Source organism: Dendrobates tinctorius, unplaced genomic scaffold (genome assembly GCF_039654945.1).
Source record: "Dendrobates tinctorius isolate UK_male_01 unplaced genomic scaffold, ASM3965494v1 ptg000164l, whole genome shotgun sequence".
NCBI lineage: Eukaryota > Metazoa > Chordata > Amphibia > Anura > Dendrobatidae > Dendrobates > Dendrobates tinctorius.
Window position 1 is genome coordinate 7,064,110 of NW_027361831.1, and position 11,740 is coordinate 7,075,849.

Sequence of the window (11,740 nt, forward strand, 5' to 3'; positions counted from 1 at the left end):
TCAAACACAGTCACCACCACAAGATGGCAACCAAGTGTTTCCTGACCCACCTTCACAGCTCAAGCGGTATTCGTCAGATTCTTCAAGGGCTAAACCACAGCTCAACCCTGCAGCAACATCATTCTATCCGGGAACAGCTCATCCATTCACACCAGGCGGCCCATACGCCCCAGGGGCATCACGAGTCGTCGTGGCAACGAGTGGTGAGAAGTTGGATATGTCCGAGTTCGCCAGGTTCATGGTGAGCAGAGAGCTAATCAACACCAGTCTTACGAAGTTTGATGATCGTGCAGAGAGCTACAGGGCCTGAAAAGCAACCTTTAAGGCAGCCATCGCCAATCTCAACCTAACTGAAGAACAGGAACTTGACCTCCTGATAAAGTGGTTAGGTCCAAGCTCTTCAACCCGCGTCAGGAGCCTCAGAGCGGTCCACGTGGGACAAGCAGAAGCAGGTCTCGCTGCCGCATGGCAAAGGCTGGAACGCACCTTTGGCAGCGCAGAGGCAATAGAGAAAGCCTTATTCAAGAGACTGCAGGATTTCCAAAAGATCAACCTTAAAGACGTCCACAAGCTGCAAGACCTAAGTGACCTGCTAATGGAGCTGGAGCTCGCCAAAAGAGACCCTCGTCTGTCTGGGCTGTGCTATCTGGATTCAGCCCATGGAGTAAACCCGATCGTGGTGAAGCTGCCATACAGCCTGCAGGAAAAGTGGGCAATGTCAGTATCAAGATACAAAAGAGTGAATGACGTTACCTTCCCTCCATTCATCCACTTCTGCAGGTTCATCGATGAACAGGCCCAGATGAGGAATGACCCCAGCCTCGACTTCCTAGAGTCCAACGCTTCGACAGCCGCACCAACTCCTGCGCCAAGGTATGAAAACACCACAAACAAACGCAGAGACACTAAGAGAGCTGTGAGCGTTAGGAAGACCGAGCTACCGTCACCTGCAACGCCCACAGACGAACAGAACATCGTCTCATCACGAGATAAATCCTTTAATCGTGAATGTCCCATCCACAAGAAGCCACACTCGTTGACCAAGTGCAAAGGGTTTAGATCCAAAACCCTACAGGAGCGCAAGAAGATCCTCACAGAGCTCGGGGTTTGCTTCAAATGCTGCGCATCACTTGAGCACATGGCCAAGGACTGCAAATCCACAGTCAAGTGTGGGGAGTGCCACAGCGAAAAGCATGTTTCAGCCATGCACTCAACCCGAATAGCTAGAGACACACCGACTGCAGTCACCACCGCTCCCGCTCCAAGTCATGGCGGGGAGCCACAGAATCAGACCGACACCGCCACAACTGTCTCCTGCTCATGCTCAGAAGTATGTGGAGAGGGCCGCATGGAGAAATGTTGCGCCCGAATATGCCTCATCAAGGTTTACCCCGAAGGACATCCAGAAAAGGCAATGAAGGTGTATGCCATCATAGACGACCAAAGCTACCGGTCCCTGGCAGGAGCCAAATTCTTTGAAGCCTTCGGAATTAGTGGACCATCAGAGCCCTACACCTTGAACACCTGCTCAGGCCGCATAGAGACTAGCGGCAGAAGAGTCCAGGGATTCATCGCTTCTCCTATCAACGGGAAGACTGAAATACCTCTGCCAACGCTAGTTGAATGTGACCAAATACCCAGCCATAGGAGTGAAATTCCTACCCCAGAAGCTGTACTTCATCAGCCGCACCTGAAGCACCTCGCAAGCGTCATCCCACCTATGGACAACAACGCGGAGATTCTACTCCTGCTCGGCAGAGACAACCTGAGGGTACACAAGGTGCGACAACAGTGCAACGGACCTGACTACGCACCATACGCCCAGAGACTGGACCTCGGATGGGTAGTCATAGGAAACGTGTGCGTTGATCGATTAGAAATCGACTCCTTCAGGACCTACGTCCATGGAGACGGACGCACAACCTGCCTAAGGCCATGTCCTCATCACTATGAAGTGAAAGAGAAGCCCCCAGACTCAATACAGCTGCCTGACATCGCTTCTTCTCTGCGTACCGACAACTTGGGAAGATCAGTCTTTCACATCACCAAGGACGACGATAAAGTAGCCTTGTCAGTGGAGGACAGAGAATTCATCGACATAATGGACCGTGAGTTCTCTAAGGATAAAAAACCGACCACTGGGTCTCTCCATTACCCTTCCGATCCACCAGGGTAAGACTGCCAAACAACCGAGACCAAGCTCAGAACAGATTCAACTCTCTTCAACGTTCAACGAACCACAAACCTGAAATGAGGGAGCATATTGTCGCCTTTATGGACAGAATATTTCGCAACAACCACGCGGAACCCGCTCCTCCCGTGAAGAAGAAGGAAGAGTGCTGGTATCTGCCTTCATTTGGTGTCTACCACCCACGGAAACCGAACCAAATCAGGGTTGTCTTTGACTCCAGCGCCAAACATGGAGGCGTATCACTCAACGATGTCCTCCTCACAGGTCCCAACCTGACGAACAACTTAGTAGGAGTGTTGCTGAGGTTCAGGAAAGAACTCGTCGCCATCACTGCCGATATCGAACAGATGTTCCACTGTTTCCTAGTCAGGGAGGACCACCGGAACTTCCTCAGATTCCTGTGGTTCAAGGACAACGACACCAACAAAGAGATGGTGGAATACCGAATGAGAGTCCATGTCTTCGGGAACAGCCCTTCACCCGCAGTAGCAACCTACGGTCTCCGAAGGACCGCATCAGAGGGAGAGTCTGAGTATGGCACAGACGCAAGAGACTTCGTTGAAAGAGACTTCTATGTAGATGACGGGCTCAAATCACTGCCCACTGAAGAAGCAGCCATTGATTTGCTCAAGAGGACCCAAGGTATGCTGGCCCAGGCAAGGCTCAGGCTTCATAAAATCGCTTCAAACAGCCCGACCGTAATGAGAGCCTTTGATTCGGGTGATCACGCCCCTGGATTCAAGGACATTGACTTGGGGCTAGACAGCCCACCCGTGCAGAGGAGCCTAGGCATCAGATGGGATCTCGCAGCCGACTCCTTCGGGTTTCAAGTGAATTGCTCGGACAAACCGTTCACAAAACGTGGTGTCCTCTCCATAGTGAACAGCTTATTTGACCCGCTGGGGTTCGTGGCGCCCATCACCATACAAGGCAAATCCTTGTTGAGACAACTATCTGAAACTGTCAAGGATTGGGATACCCCGCTCCCCTCCGACAAAGAGAAAAAATGGGAAACTTGGAAACAGTCGTTGTGCGGATTGAACAATATTCACATCCCGAGATGCTACACCAAAATCTCCCTTGCCTCTAGCGGAAGGAAAGAACTCCACGTCTTTTCAGACGCCTCCACAGAAGCCATAGCGGCGGTTGCATACCTGAAGGTGATGGACGCCAGCGGGCAAAGCTACGTCGGATTGGTGTTCGGCAAGGCGAAGCTAGCCCCGAAGCCCGACCACACCATCCCCAGACTCGAACTCTGTGGAGCCGTCTTGGCAGTGGAAATTGCTGACTTCATACTACAAGAACTGTGTATCGAAATAGATGAGGTCCAATTCTACACCGACAGCAAGGTCGTTTTGGGTTACATCTACAATACATCGAGACGATTCTATGTGTATGTCAGTAACCGCATCGAAAGGATCAGGAGATCCTCCAAACCGGAACAATGGCGTTACGTACCATCGGAGCTGAATCCAGCAGATCTTGCAACCAGACCCATGTCTATATCTTCTTTCGTTAACTCTTCTTGGCTTACAGGTCCAGAGTTCCTGCTGAGACAGTCAGAAGAAGGTGTCCAGGAAGACTTCAGCATCCTAGATCCAGACAACGATCCAGATGTCCGAACTGAGGTCCATACCCTGACCACCAGTGCTGAGAAAACATCCAACCTCGGCTGCCAACGTTTTGAACGTTTCTCCAGCTGGTTAAGACTCGTCAGGACTGTTGCCAGGTTAGTGCACATCGCCAGATGTTATCGTGCAGACTTTAAAGACAAGGACTGTCATCGCTGGCATGTATGCCACAGACCTCTTTCTGCTGAGGACATCTCCCGTAGTGAGTCCCTCATTATACGCCACCTCCAACAGAGCGAATTCGCCACCGAATGGAAGTGCTTAAACAACAAACAGCAGATTCCATTAAGAAGCCCCCTCGCCAATTTAAACCCAGTAATGGACAGCTTCGGCTTACTGAGGGTTGGCGGTCGTTTAAGCCAGGCTCGTTTCGGTGTCGCAGAGCAAAATCCTCTCATCATTCCCAACAAACACCACGTTACAGTCTTACTGATCCGTCATCATCATGAAAGGGCTGAACACCAAGGCAGGCAAATTACAGAGGGCACTCTACGGTCTGCAGGCCTCTGGATTGTCGGGATGAAGAGACGTGTAGCACAAATACTTCACGATTGTGTGCACTGTCGCAAAGTGAGAGGAAAGCAACTGTGCCAACAAATGGCCGACCTACCTACAGATAGACTTTCCATGGAACCACCTTTCACCTATGTGGGCCTAGACGTTTTCGGACCATGGATGGTATCCACACGCAGAACTCGTAGCAGCCGTGCGGACAGTAAGCGGTGGGCTGTGCTATTCACCTGCTTGAGCATCCGAGCCGTTCACATCGAGGTGTTAGAGTCCATGGATACCTTCTGCCTGATTAACGCCTTGAGAAGATTCCTCGCCATCAGAGGACCAGTAAAGCAGCTGAGGTCCGACCGCGGCAGCAACTTCGTCGGTGCATGTAGAGAGCTGAACATCGACACCAAGCCAATCCAAGACCAGCTGGCAGACAAGGGTTGCACCTGGATCTTCAATTCTCCTCACAGTTCTCACATGGGAGGCTCCTGGGAGAGGATGATCGGAATCTCACGCAACATCCTGAACTCCATGCTAAAGGACGTCAACTCCTCGAGACTCACGCACGAGACTCTAGTGACTCTTTTAGCCGAAGTCTCAGCCATCATCAACTCGAGACCCCTTGTGCCGGTGTCAATGGATCCAGAGGTACCAACCATGTTGACTCCCAACATCCTTCTTACCCAGAAGATCGACAACGCGGTAATTCCCAGCGGAGACTTCACTCATGCCAACACCTACCAAAGACACTGGAAACGAGTCCAATATTTGGCCGACTACTTCTGGAACCGATGGAGGAAGGAATACCTTACCATTCTTCAAGGGAGAAGGAAGTGGCGACATCCCAAGCCGAATATCAAGGAAGGAGATCTGGTCCTCATGAAAGACCAGACCACTGAAAGGACTGACTGGCCTCTGGGACTTGTTACCAGGACACTGCCTAGCCAGGACGGCAACGTGCGGAAGGTCGAGCTGAGGGTCTTTAGGAAGGGTGAGACGAAGATCTTTGCGAGGCCAATCCATGAACTCGTCCTCTTACTGCCTATCGAGAGCGCCACTACGGGATGAGCGTTCTGCACCCGAAGTTTGGCCGTTTTTCTGATTTTTTGAACTTTAATTGTTGCATTTAACATGCCCTCTCTTTTAGGTTTATTATTATTATGGACAATAGTGGAATCCCCATAGTGAATTCCAGACGGGGAGTGTGCTGTTCCATGCATGTTTCTAGTTAAAGAAATGTATTTATGTTTTTTCGCTTGTCTCTGCTGCCATCTACTGGCCAGACCATTTAGTTCCTCAGTCTTTCCTTGTTCAGCCTATGGGGAGGGGCTTCTCTTCAGCCTCTTCTCTTCCTGTTTGCTCAGTCATCGGCAGACATCTTACCTGAGAGAACTGTTCTCCCTCATGAGCTGAGGAAGCAAAGTCTTTTGACCCGCAAGTAGCGACTCCAGAGACAAGCTCCATGCAAGAGATTCAATGTAATGTTTGGATCGTTATCTACGGAATAAACCAACATTGTTCTTCATCACAACGCGTGTATGCTTATCTGAGAAGCTGCTAAGGGTCATGTCTGCCTCGCTTATTGGATACACAAAGGTAGGAACTTCTCTCACTTACATGTCTGCATACCTTTAATCGCCATTAAGTGGGGACAGAACAGTCAATGACTATTCTAGCTGCAAACGTCTGGTTTGTAATGCAATATCTTCAACCATCACGCCAGTGTTAATATGGTACTTTGTGTTTGCTAACTGTGTGGTTAGAATACCCTTGAAAACCCTTGTACAAGAATGTTAGCACAGCTGAAAACATTTTGGCTGATTAGAGAAGCTACAAACCTGACCTTTCTTTGAGCTAGTTGAGAATCTGGAGCATTACATTTGTTTGTTCCATTAAACTCTCAAAATGGCCAGAAAAAACGAACTTTCATGTGAAACTCGACAGTGTATTCTTGTTCTTAGAAATTAAGGCTATTCCATGCGAGAAATTGCCAAGAAACTGAAGATTTCCTACAACGGTGTGTACTATTCCCTTCAGAGGAGAGCACAAACAGGCTCTAACCAGAGTAGAAAAAAAAGTGGGAGGCCCTGCTGCACAACTGAGCAACAAGACAAGTACATTAGAGTCTTCAGTTTGAGAAATCAACGCCTCACAGGTCCTCAACTGGCAGCTTCATTAAATAGTACACGCAAAACGCCAGTGTCAACGTCTACAGTGAAGAGTCGACTCAGGGATGCTGGCCTTCAGGGCAGAGTGGAAAAGAAAAAGCCATATCTGAGACTGGCTAATAAAAGGTAAAGATTAATATGGGCAAAAGAACACAGACATTGGACAGAGGAAGATTGGAAAAAATGTTATGGACAGACGAATCCACGTTTGAGGTGTTTGGATCACACAGAACATTTGTGAGACGCAGAACAACTAAAAAGATGCTGGAAGAGTGCCTGATGCCATCTGTCAAGCATGGTGGAGGTAATGTGATGGTCTGGAGTTGCTTTGGTGCTGGTAAAGTGGGAGATTTGCACAAGGTAAAAGGGATTTTGCATAACGAAGGCTATCACTCCATTTTGCAATGCTATGCCATACCCTGTGGACAGCCAATTTCATCCTACAACAGGACAATGACCAAACCACACCTCCAAATTATGCAAGAACTATTTAGGGAAGAAGCAGGCAGCTGGTATTCTATCTGTAAAGGAGTGGTCAGCGCAGTCACCAGATCTCAACCCCATTGAGCTGTTGTGGGAGCAGCTTGACCGTATGGTACGCAAAAAGTGCCCATCAAGCCGAACCAATTTGTGGGAGGGTCTTCTGGAAGCATAGGGTGAAATTTCTCCAGATTACCTCAGCAAATTAACTGCTAGATTGCCAAAGGTCTGCAATGCTGTAATTGCTGCAAAGGGAGCATTCTTTGACGAAAGCAAAGTTTGAAGGAGAAAATTATTATTTCAAATAAAAATCTTTTTTTCAAACCTTGTCAATGTCTGGACTAGATTTTAAATTCATTTGGCAACTCATTTGATTAATAAAAAGTATGAGTTTTCATGGAAAACACAAAATTGTCTGGGTGACCCCAAACTTTTGAACGGTAGTGTATATACCGCCCTGCAGAGTGCCCCCATAACCAGTATGTGACAGGGCAGCTCTCCGGCGACTACTTATCCTAGGTGCAGTTCCCTGACTGACCTGAGGGTAAGGGGGGCACCAGAGAGCTGTGACTGTGTAAGCTCCATCACAGATTGGTCCCCCCCCGGTCCTCTCGTGGGGTTGTGTTTTCCTTTCAAGTGGTGGCACAGCGGTGGGATCGAGATAATAGTGTGTGAGGGACCCCTACTCCCAGACACTAAAGACTACCAGCGGTAGCTTTTGCTGCTGTGGTCTTAAGATCAGCTCAGCACTAGACTGTCAGAGTGCAAATAATATAAGGTGTGTGGATACATGGGTCGCAGCTCTGTGTCAGTAACCAAAGAGTGCAAGGATGGCCAGTGGCACCAGGTCCCAAACCCAGGCAATGGCCAATGCTATGATTGATGGAGAGGAGGTGGACGATTGTGCTGTTCAAGGTGAGGGGGGAGTCCAGCCAAAGCACCTCAAGAAGCCTGCCACCCATGTTCAGTCCTGCCATGGGCTGCCCCTCATCTGCCCACCCCAGCCGAGCAGGATAATATGTTAGAGTCCCCGTACCTGCATATCTTGCGGCTGTTCGACAGCCCCAAGACATGCATGGATTTCCCGTTTGTTAGTCGCTCATCACTATTAATGATCACTCCCTAGCCCTTCCTTTTCCTTCTTGCTTTTAAACTGAACGAGTGCACACTTTATTAAATATATTAAAAAAGTTTTTTTTACATTTCAAAAAGACAAACACATAGCAAGACAGAATGTTCCTCACAGTGGTACCAGTTACATGTACAAAATAAGAAGTATAAAAGTACAAGGTCAAATACCAGATAGGACAAATAACCCCACTAGATTAATATTATGCCCCGGTATTGATTTTTGTTAAAACAGTCTCCACTGAATTAGAAACTCTTGACAAATCCAAAATGGGGTTCACACATCATAATATTTCCATAAGTGAGAGGAAAGCAATTTTGGAACTTCAATCATGGAAGGATGTAGTCTACTCATAGGCATACAAGGGGGGTAAGTTGGTGGTTTGGCCTAAAAACATGTATGAGGAAAAGGCTTATAAACTTCTCAATTACAAAAAGTGTTACAAGAAACTGTCTTTTAATCTCTTGTCATCTTTCTAACAGGATCTATTGAAAATTCTTGAGAAATCAAGCTTAGAGGGTATCTGTCATGATCCAGGATGGGGTTTGTCTTTGGCCCGTCCTGGTCAGACAGGAGTTAATTCTTTCTACCTCTCTCTGGCAGAGGGCGGCTATTTAATGCTCACTCGACCTAGGTCCGGTGTCAGTTATACTCCTGCCCTCGGCTGAGTTAGTTGACCTTGTGCGTAAGTGTGCCTTGTGACTGTGATACTTTATGCTTGTTTGGTTTTGACCCGGTTCTGTCCCTGTTAAGAGTTCTGCCTGTTCTTTTGGTACTGCTCTGCTATTCCCATGTATGACTCTTTTGCCTTGGACCTGACTACTCTCTGACTGCCCCCCTTGTACCGCGTTGCTATCTCTGTGTATGACTCATTGCTTATGTTCTGACTATTCTCTGCTTGCTCCTCTGGTATCACTCTGCCCTCTCTGTGCATGACCCCCCCGCTTATCTGACCTGAGTTCCCCTAATCTTCACTCCAGGATTCCTGTAATAGAATCCTACAGTCATCTACTGCAGCAGGACACTAAGCCACACCCCCTGTGGTCACATGATCGTAGGTCCTGGTACTCTATACTACCTTTAGTGTCGCAGGTCCCGTGCTCAGAACCTTCACTACAGTATTGGACCCCGCGCTCTCCCATAGTGTGGGTAAGTCACCCTGCTCTGCGTGGCAGTTTGCCATCGCTGACAGGGTCCTGACATTAGAGTCCTGACATTATAACTGACTGTTACCATTTTTTTTTCTCCGCTCCCCTTCTCCTGTGTGTGTGATGGATCCTATGCACGCTCTTTCTGAGCAGGTAAAGCACCTGACTCAGATGTCTCAAACTCCTTGGGGAACGAGTTCGGGCTCAGTTTCAGCAGCTGATCGCTGACACTGTGCAGGGGGTTTATCATCGGGGGCTCGGGATGTTACATTAGTTTCCCCTGAGTCTCCGGTTAAGTTACCGGATACCTTTTCTGGAGATAAAAAGGAATTCAGAGTTTTCAAGGAGGGCTGTAAGCTTTTTTTTCATTGAGACCACACTCTTCTGGGGATGAAAGTCAGAGAGTGGGGGTCATTATGACGTTAAGGGGAGCCCCCCAGGCTTGGGCTTTCTCCCTTCCGACCACGGCCCCTGAGCGTATGACTGTGGATGCATTTTTTGAGGCCCTGGGGCATATTTATGATGAGCCTGATCGGATGCGTATGGCTGAGGACATGGTGATGAGTGTGTGCCAGGGGAAGCACTCAGCCGAGTCGTTTTGCTCAGAGTTCAGACCCTGGGCTGCTGAAATGATGCCGCCCTCCGGGGTTTCTTCCGTAGAGTCCTGTCTGAACATCTGAAAGATGCCTTGGCTCTCCACCCTCCGCCTGATTCCCTGGAGGAGGCTATGACACAGGCCGTCCGAATGGATCGCAGGCTACGGGCGAGGGGAGTGATGCAGATTGAGACACCGTTATTCTCCCAAGGAAGGGGAACCAGTCCTACATTGGAAACCATGGAGATGGGAACCATCGACCTCAAGGAGAAAGAAAGGAGACAACGGCGCGTGGGAAAATGCTGTTTTCACTGTGGCGATTCTGGACATTGGAAAAAGGATTGCCCCTCCTGTCCACTGACCAACAAGCGACTGAGCCTGGGTGATTGTCGTGGAGGTTACCCAGGCTCTCAGGTACCTTTTTCTGCATTTTCAAAAATGTTGTTGCAAGTGTAACTTTGTTGTGGGAGTGTCTCCACATCCACTTCTGCCTTCGTGGATTGCGGATCGTCGTTGAACTTTATTGACTCTGACTTGGTGTCCAGGTGTAAGTTAGGGACAGTTAGGCTGGAGACTCCTATCCATGTTGTTGCCATTGACAAAACACCACTGGCTAAGAATGACGTCATATTTCTTATAGAGGAGTTTCTCCTTAAAGTGAGTTCCTTGCACCAGGAACGTATTTCATGTTTTGTTATGGACAACCTGCCTGCGGGACTGGTGTTGGGGTTCCCCTGGTTACAATTACATAATCCTGTGATTAATTGGGAATCTCGGGACATTGTTAAATGGGGTCCCTATTGTTCTGAAAAATGTCTTGCTACTGTGTCTGTGTCGTCCGTTGGTCTGGAAGGTATTTCGGAGTACCTAAAAGACTATACAGACGTTTTTGCCAAAAAAGAGGCTGAACTTTTACCACCACACCGTCCATTTGATTGTGCCATTGACCTAGTTCCAGGTGCTAAATTGCCCAAGGCCCGCTTGTATAAACCTTTCAGGTCCCGAGCAGGCTGCTATGAAGGAATACATTTCTGAGAGTCTGCGTAAGGGACACATCCGTCCTTCTGTCTCTCCCGTGGCGGCGGGGTTCTTTTTCGCAAAGAAAAAAGACGGTGGTTTGCGCCCATGCCTCGATTTTAGAGAGTTAAATAAGATAACTGAGAAATACGTATCCCCTCCCACTTATTCCTGATTTGTACAACCAGTTGTCCGGAGCCAAGTGGTTTTCGAGATTAGATTTACGGGGAACGTATAACCTTATCCGAGTCCGGGAAGGAGATGAGTGGAAAACTGCTTTTCTCACTACTGAAGGGTTGTTTGAAAATTTGGTCATGCTTTTCGGTCTGACCAATGCTCCAGCGGTCTTCCAAAATTTCATCAATCACTTGTTCTCTGATTTTATTGGACGTTTTATGGTTGTGTACTTGGATGACATACTGATCTACTCACCTAATAAACAGGCTCACATTGGTCTTATTCGAGCAGTTCTCCAAAGGCTTCGGGAGAACTGTCTCTTTGCTAAACTAGAGAAATGTTTATTTTTTGTTCAGGAACTGTCTTTTCTGGGATTCATTGTGTCTGCTGAGGGGTATCGCATGGATCCTAATAAGGTGCAGGCCATTGTCAATTGGGTTCAACCTTGTGATTTGAAGGCTCTGCAGCGTTTCCTAGGATTCGCCAATTATTATCGCAAATTTATAAAGGGGTTCTCACAGGTGGTTAAACCCCTCACAGACATGACTCAAAAGGGAGCCGATATCAAGAATTGGTCAACCGCAGCGATAGCGGCATTTCAGTGTTTAAAAAAATGTTTCATGTCTGCTCCAGTTCTTATTCAACCGGACCCATCTGAACCATTTATTGTTGAGGTGGACGCCTCAGAGGTGGGGGTGGGGGC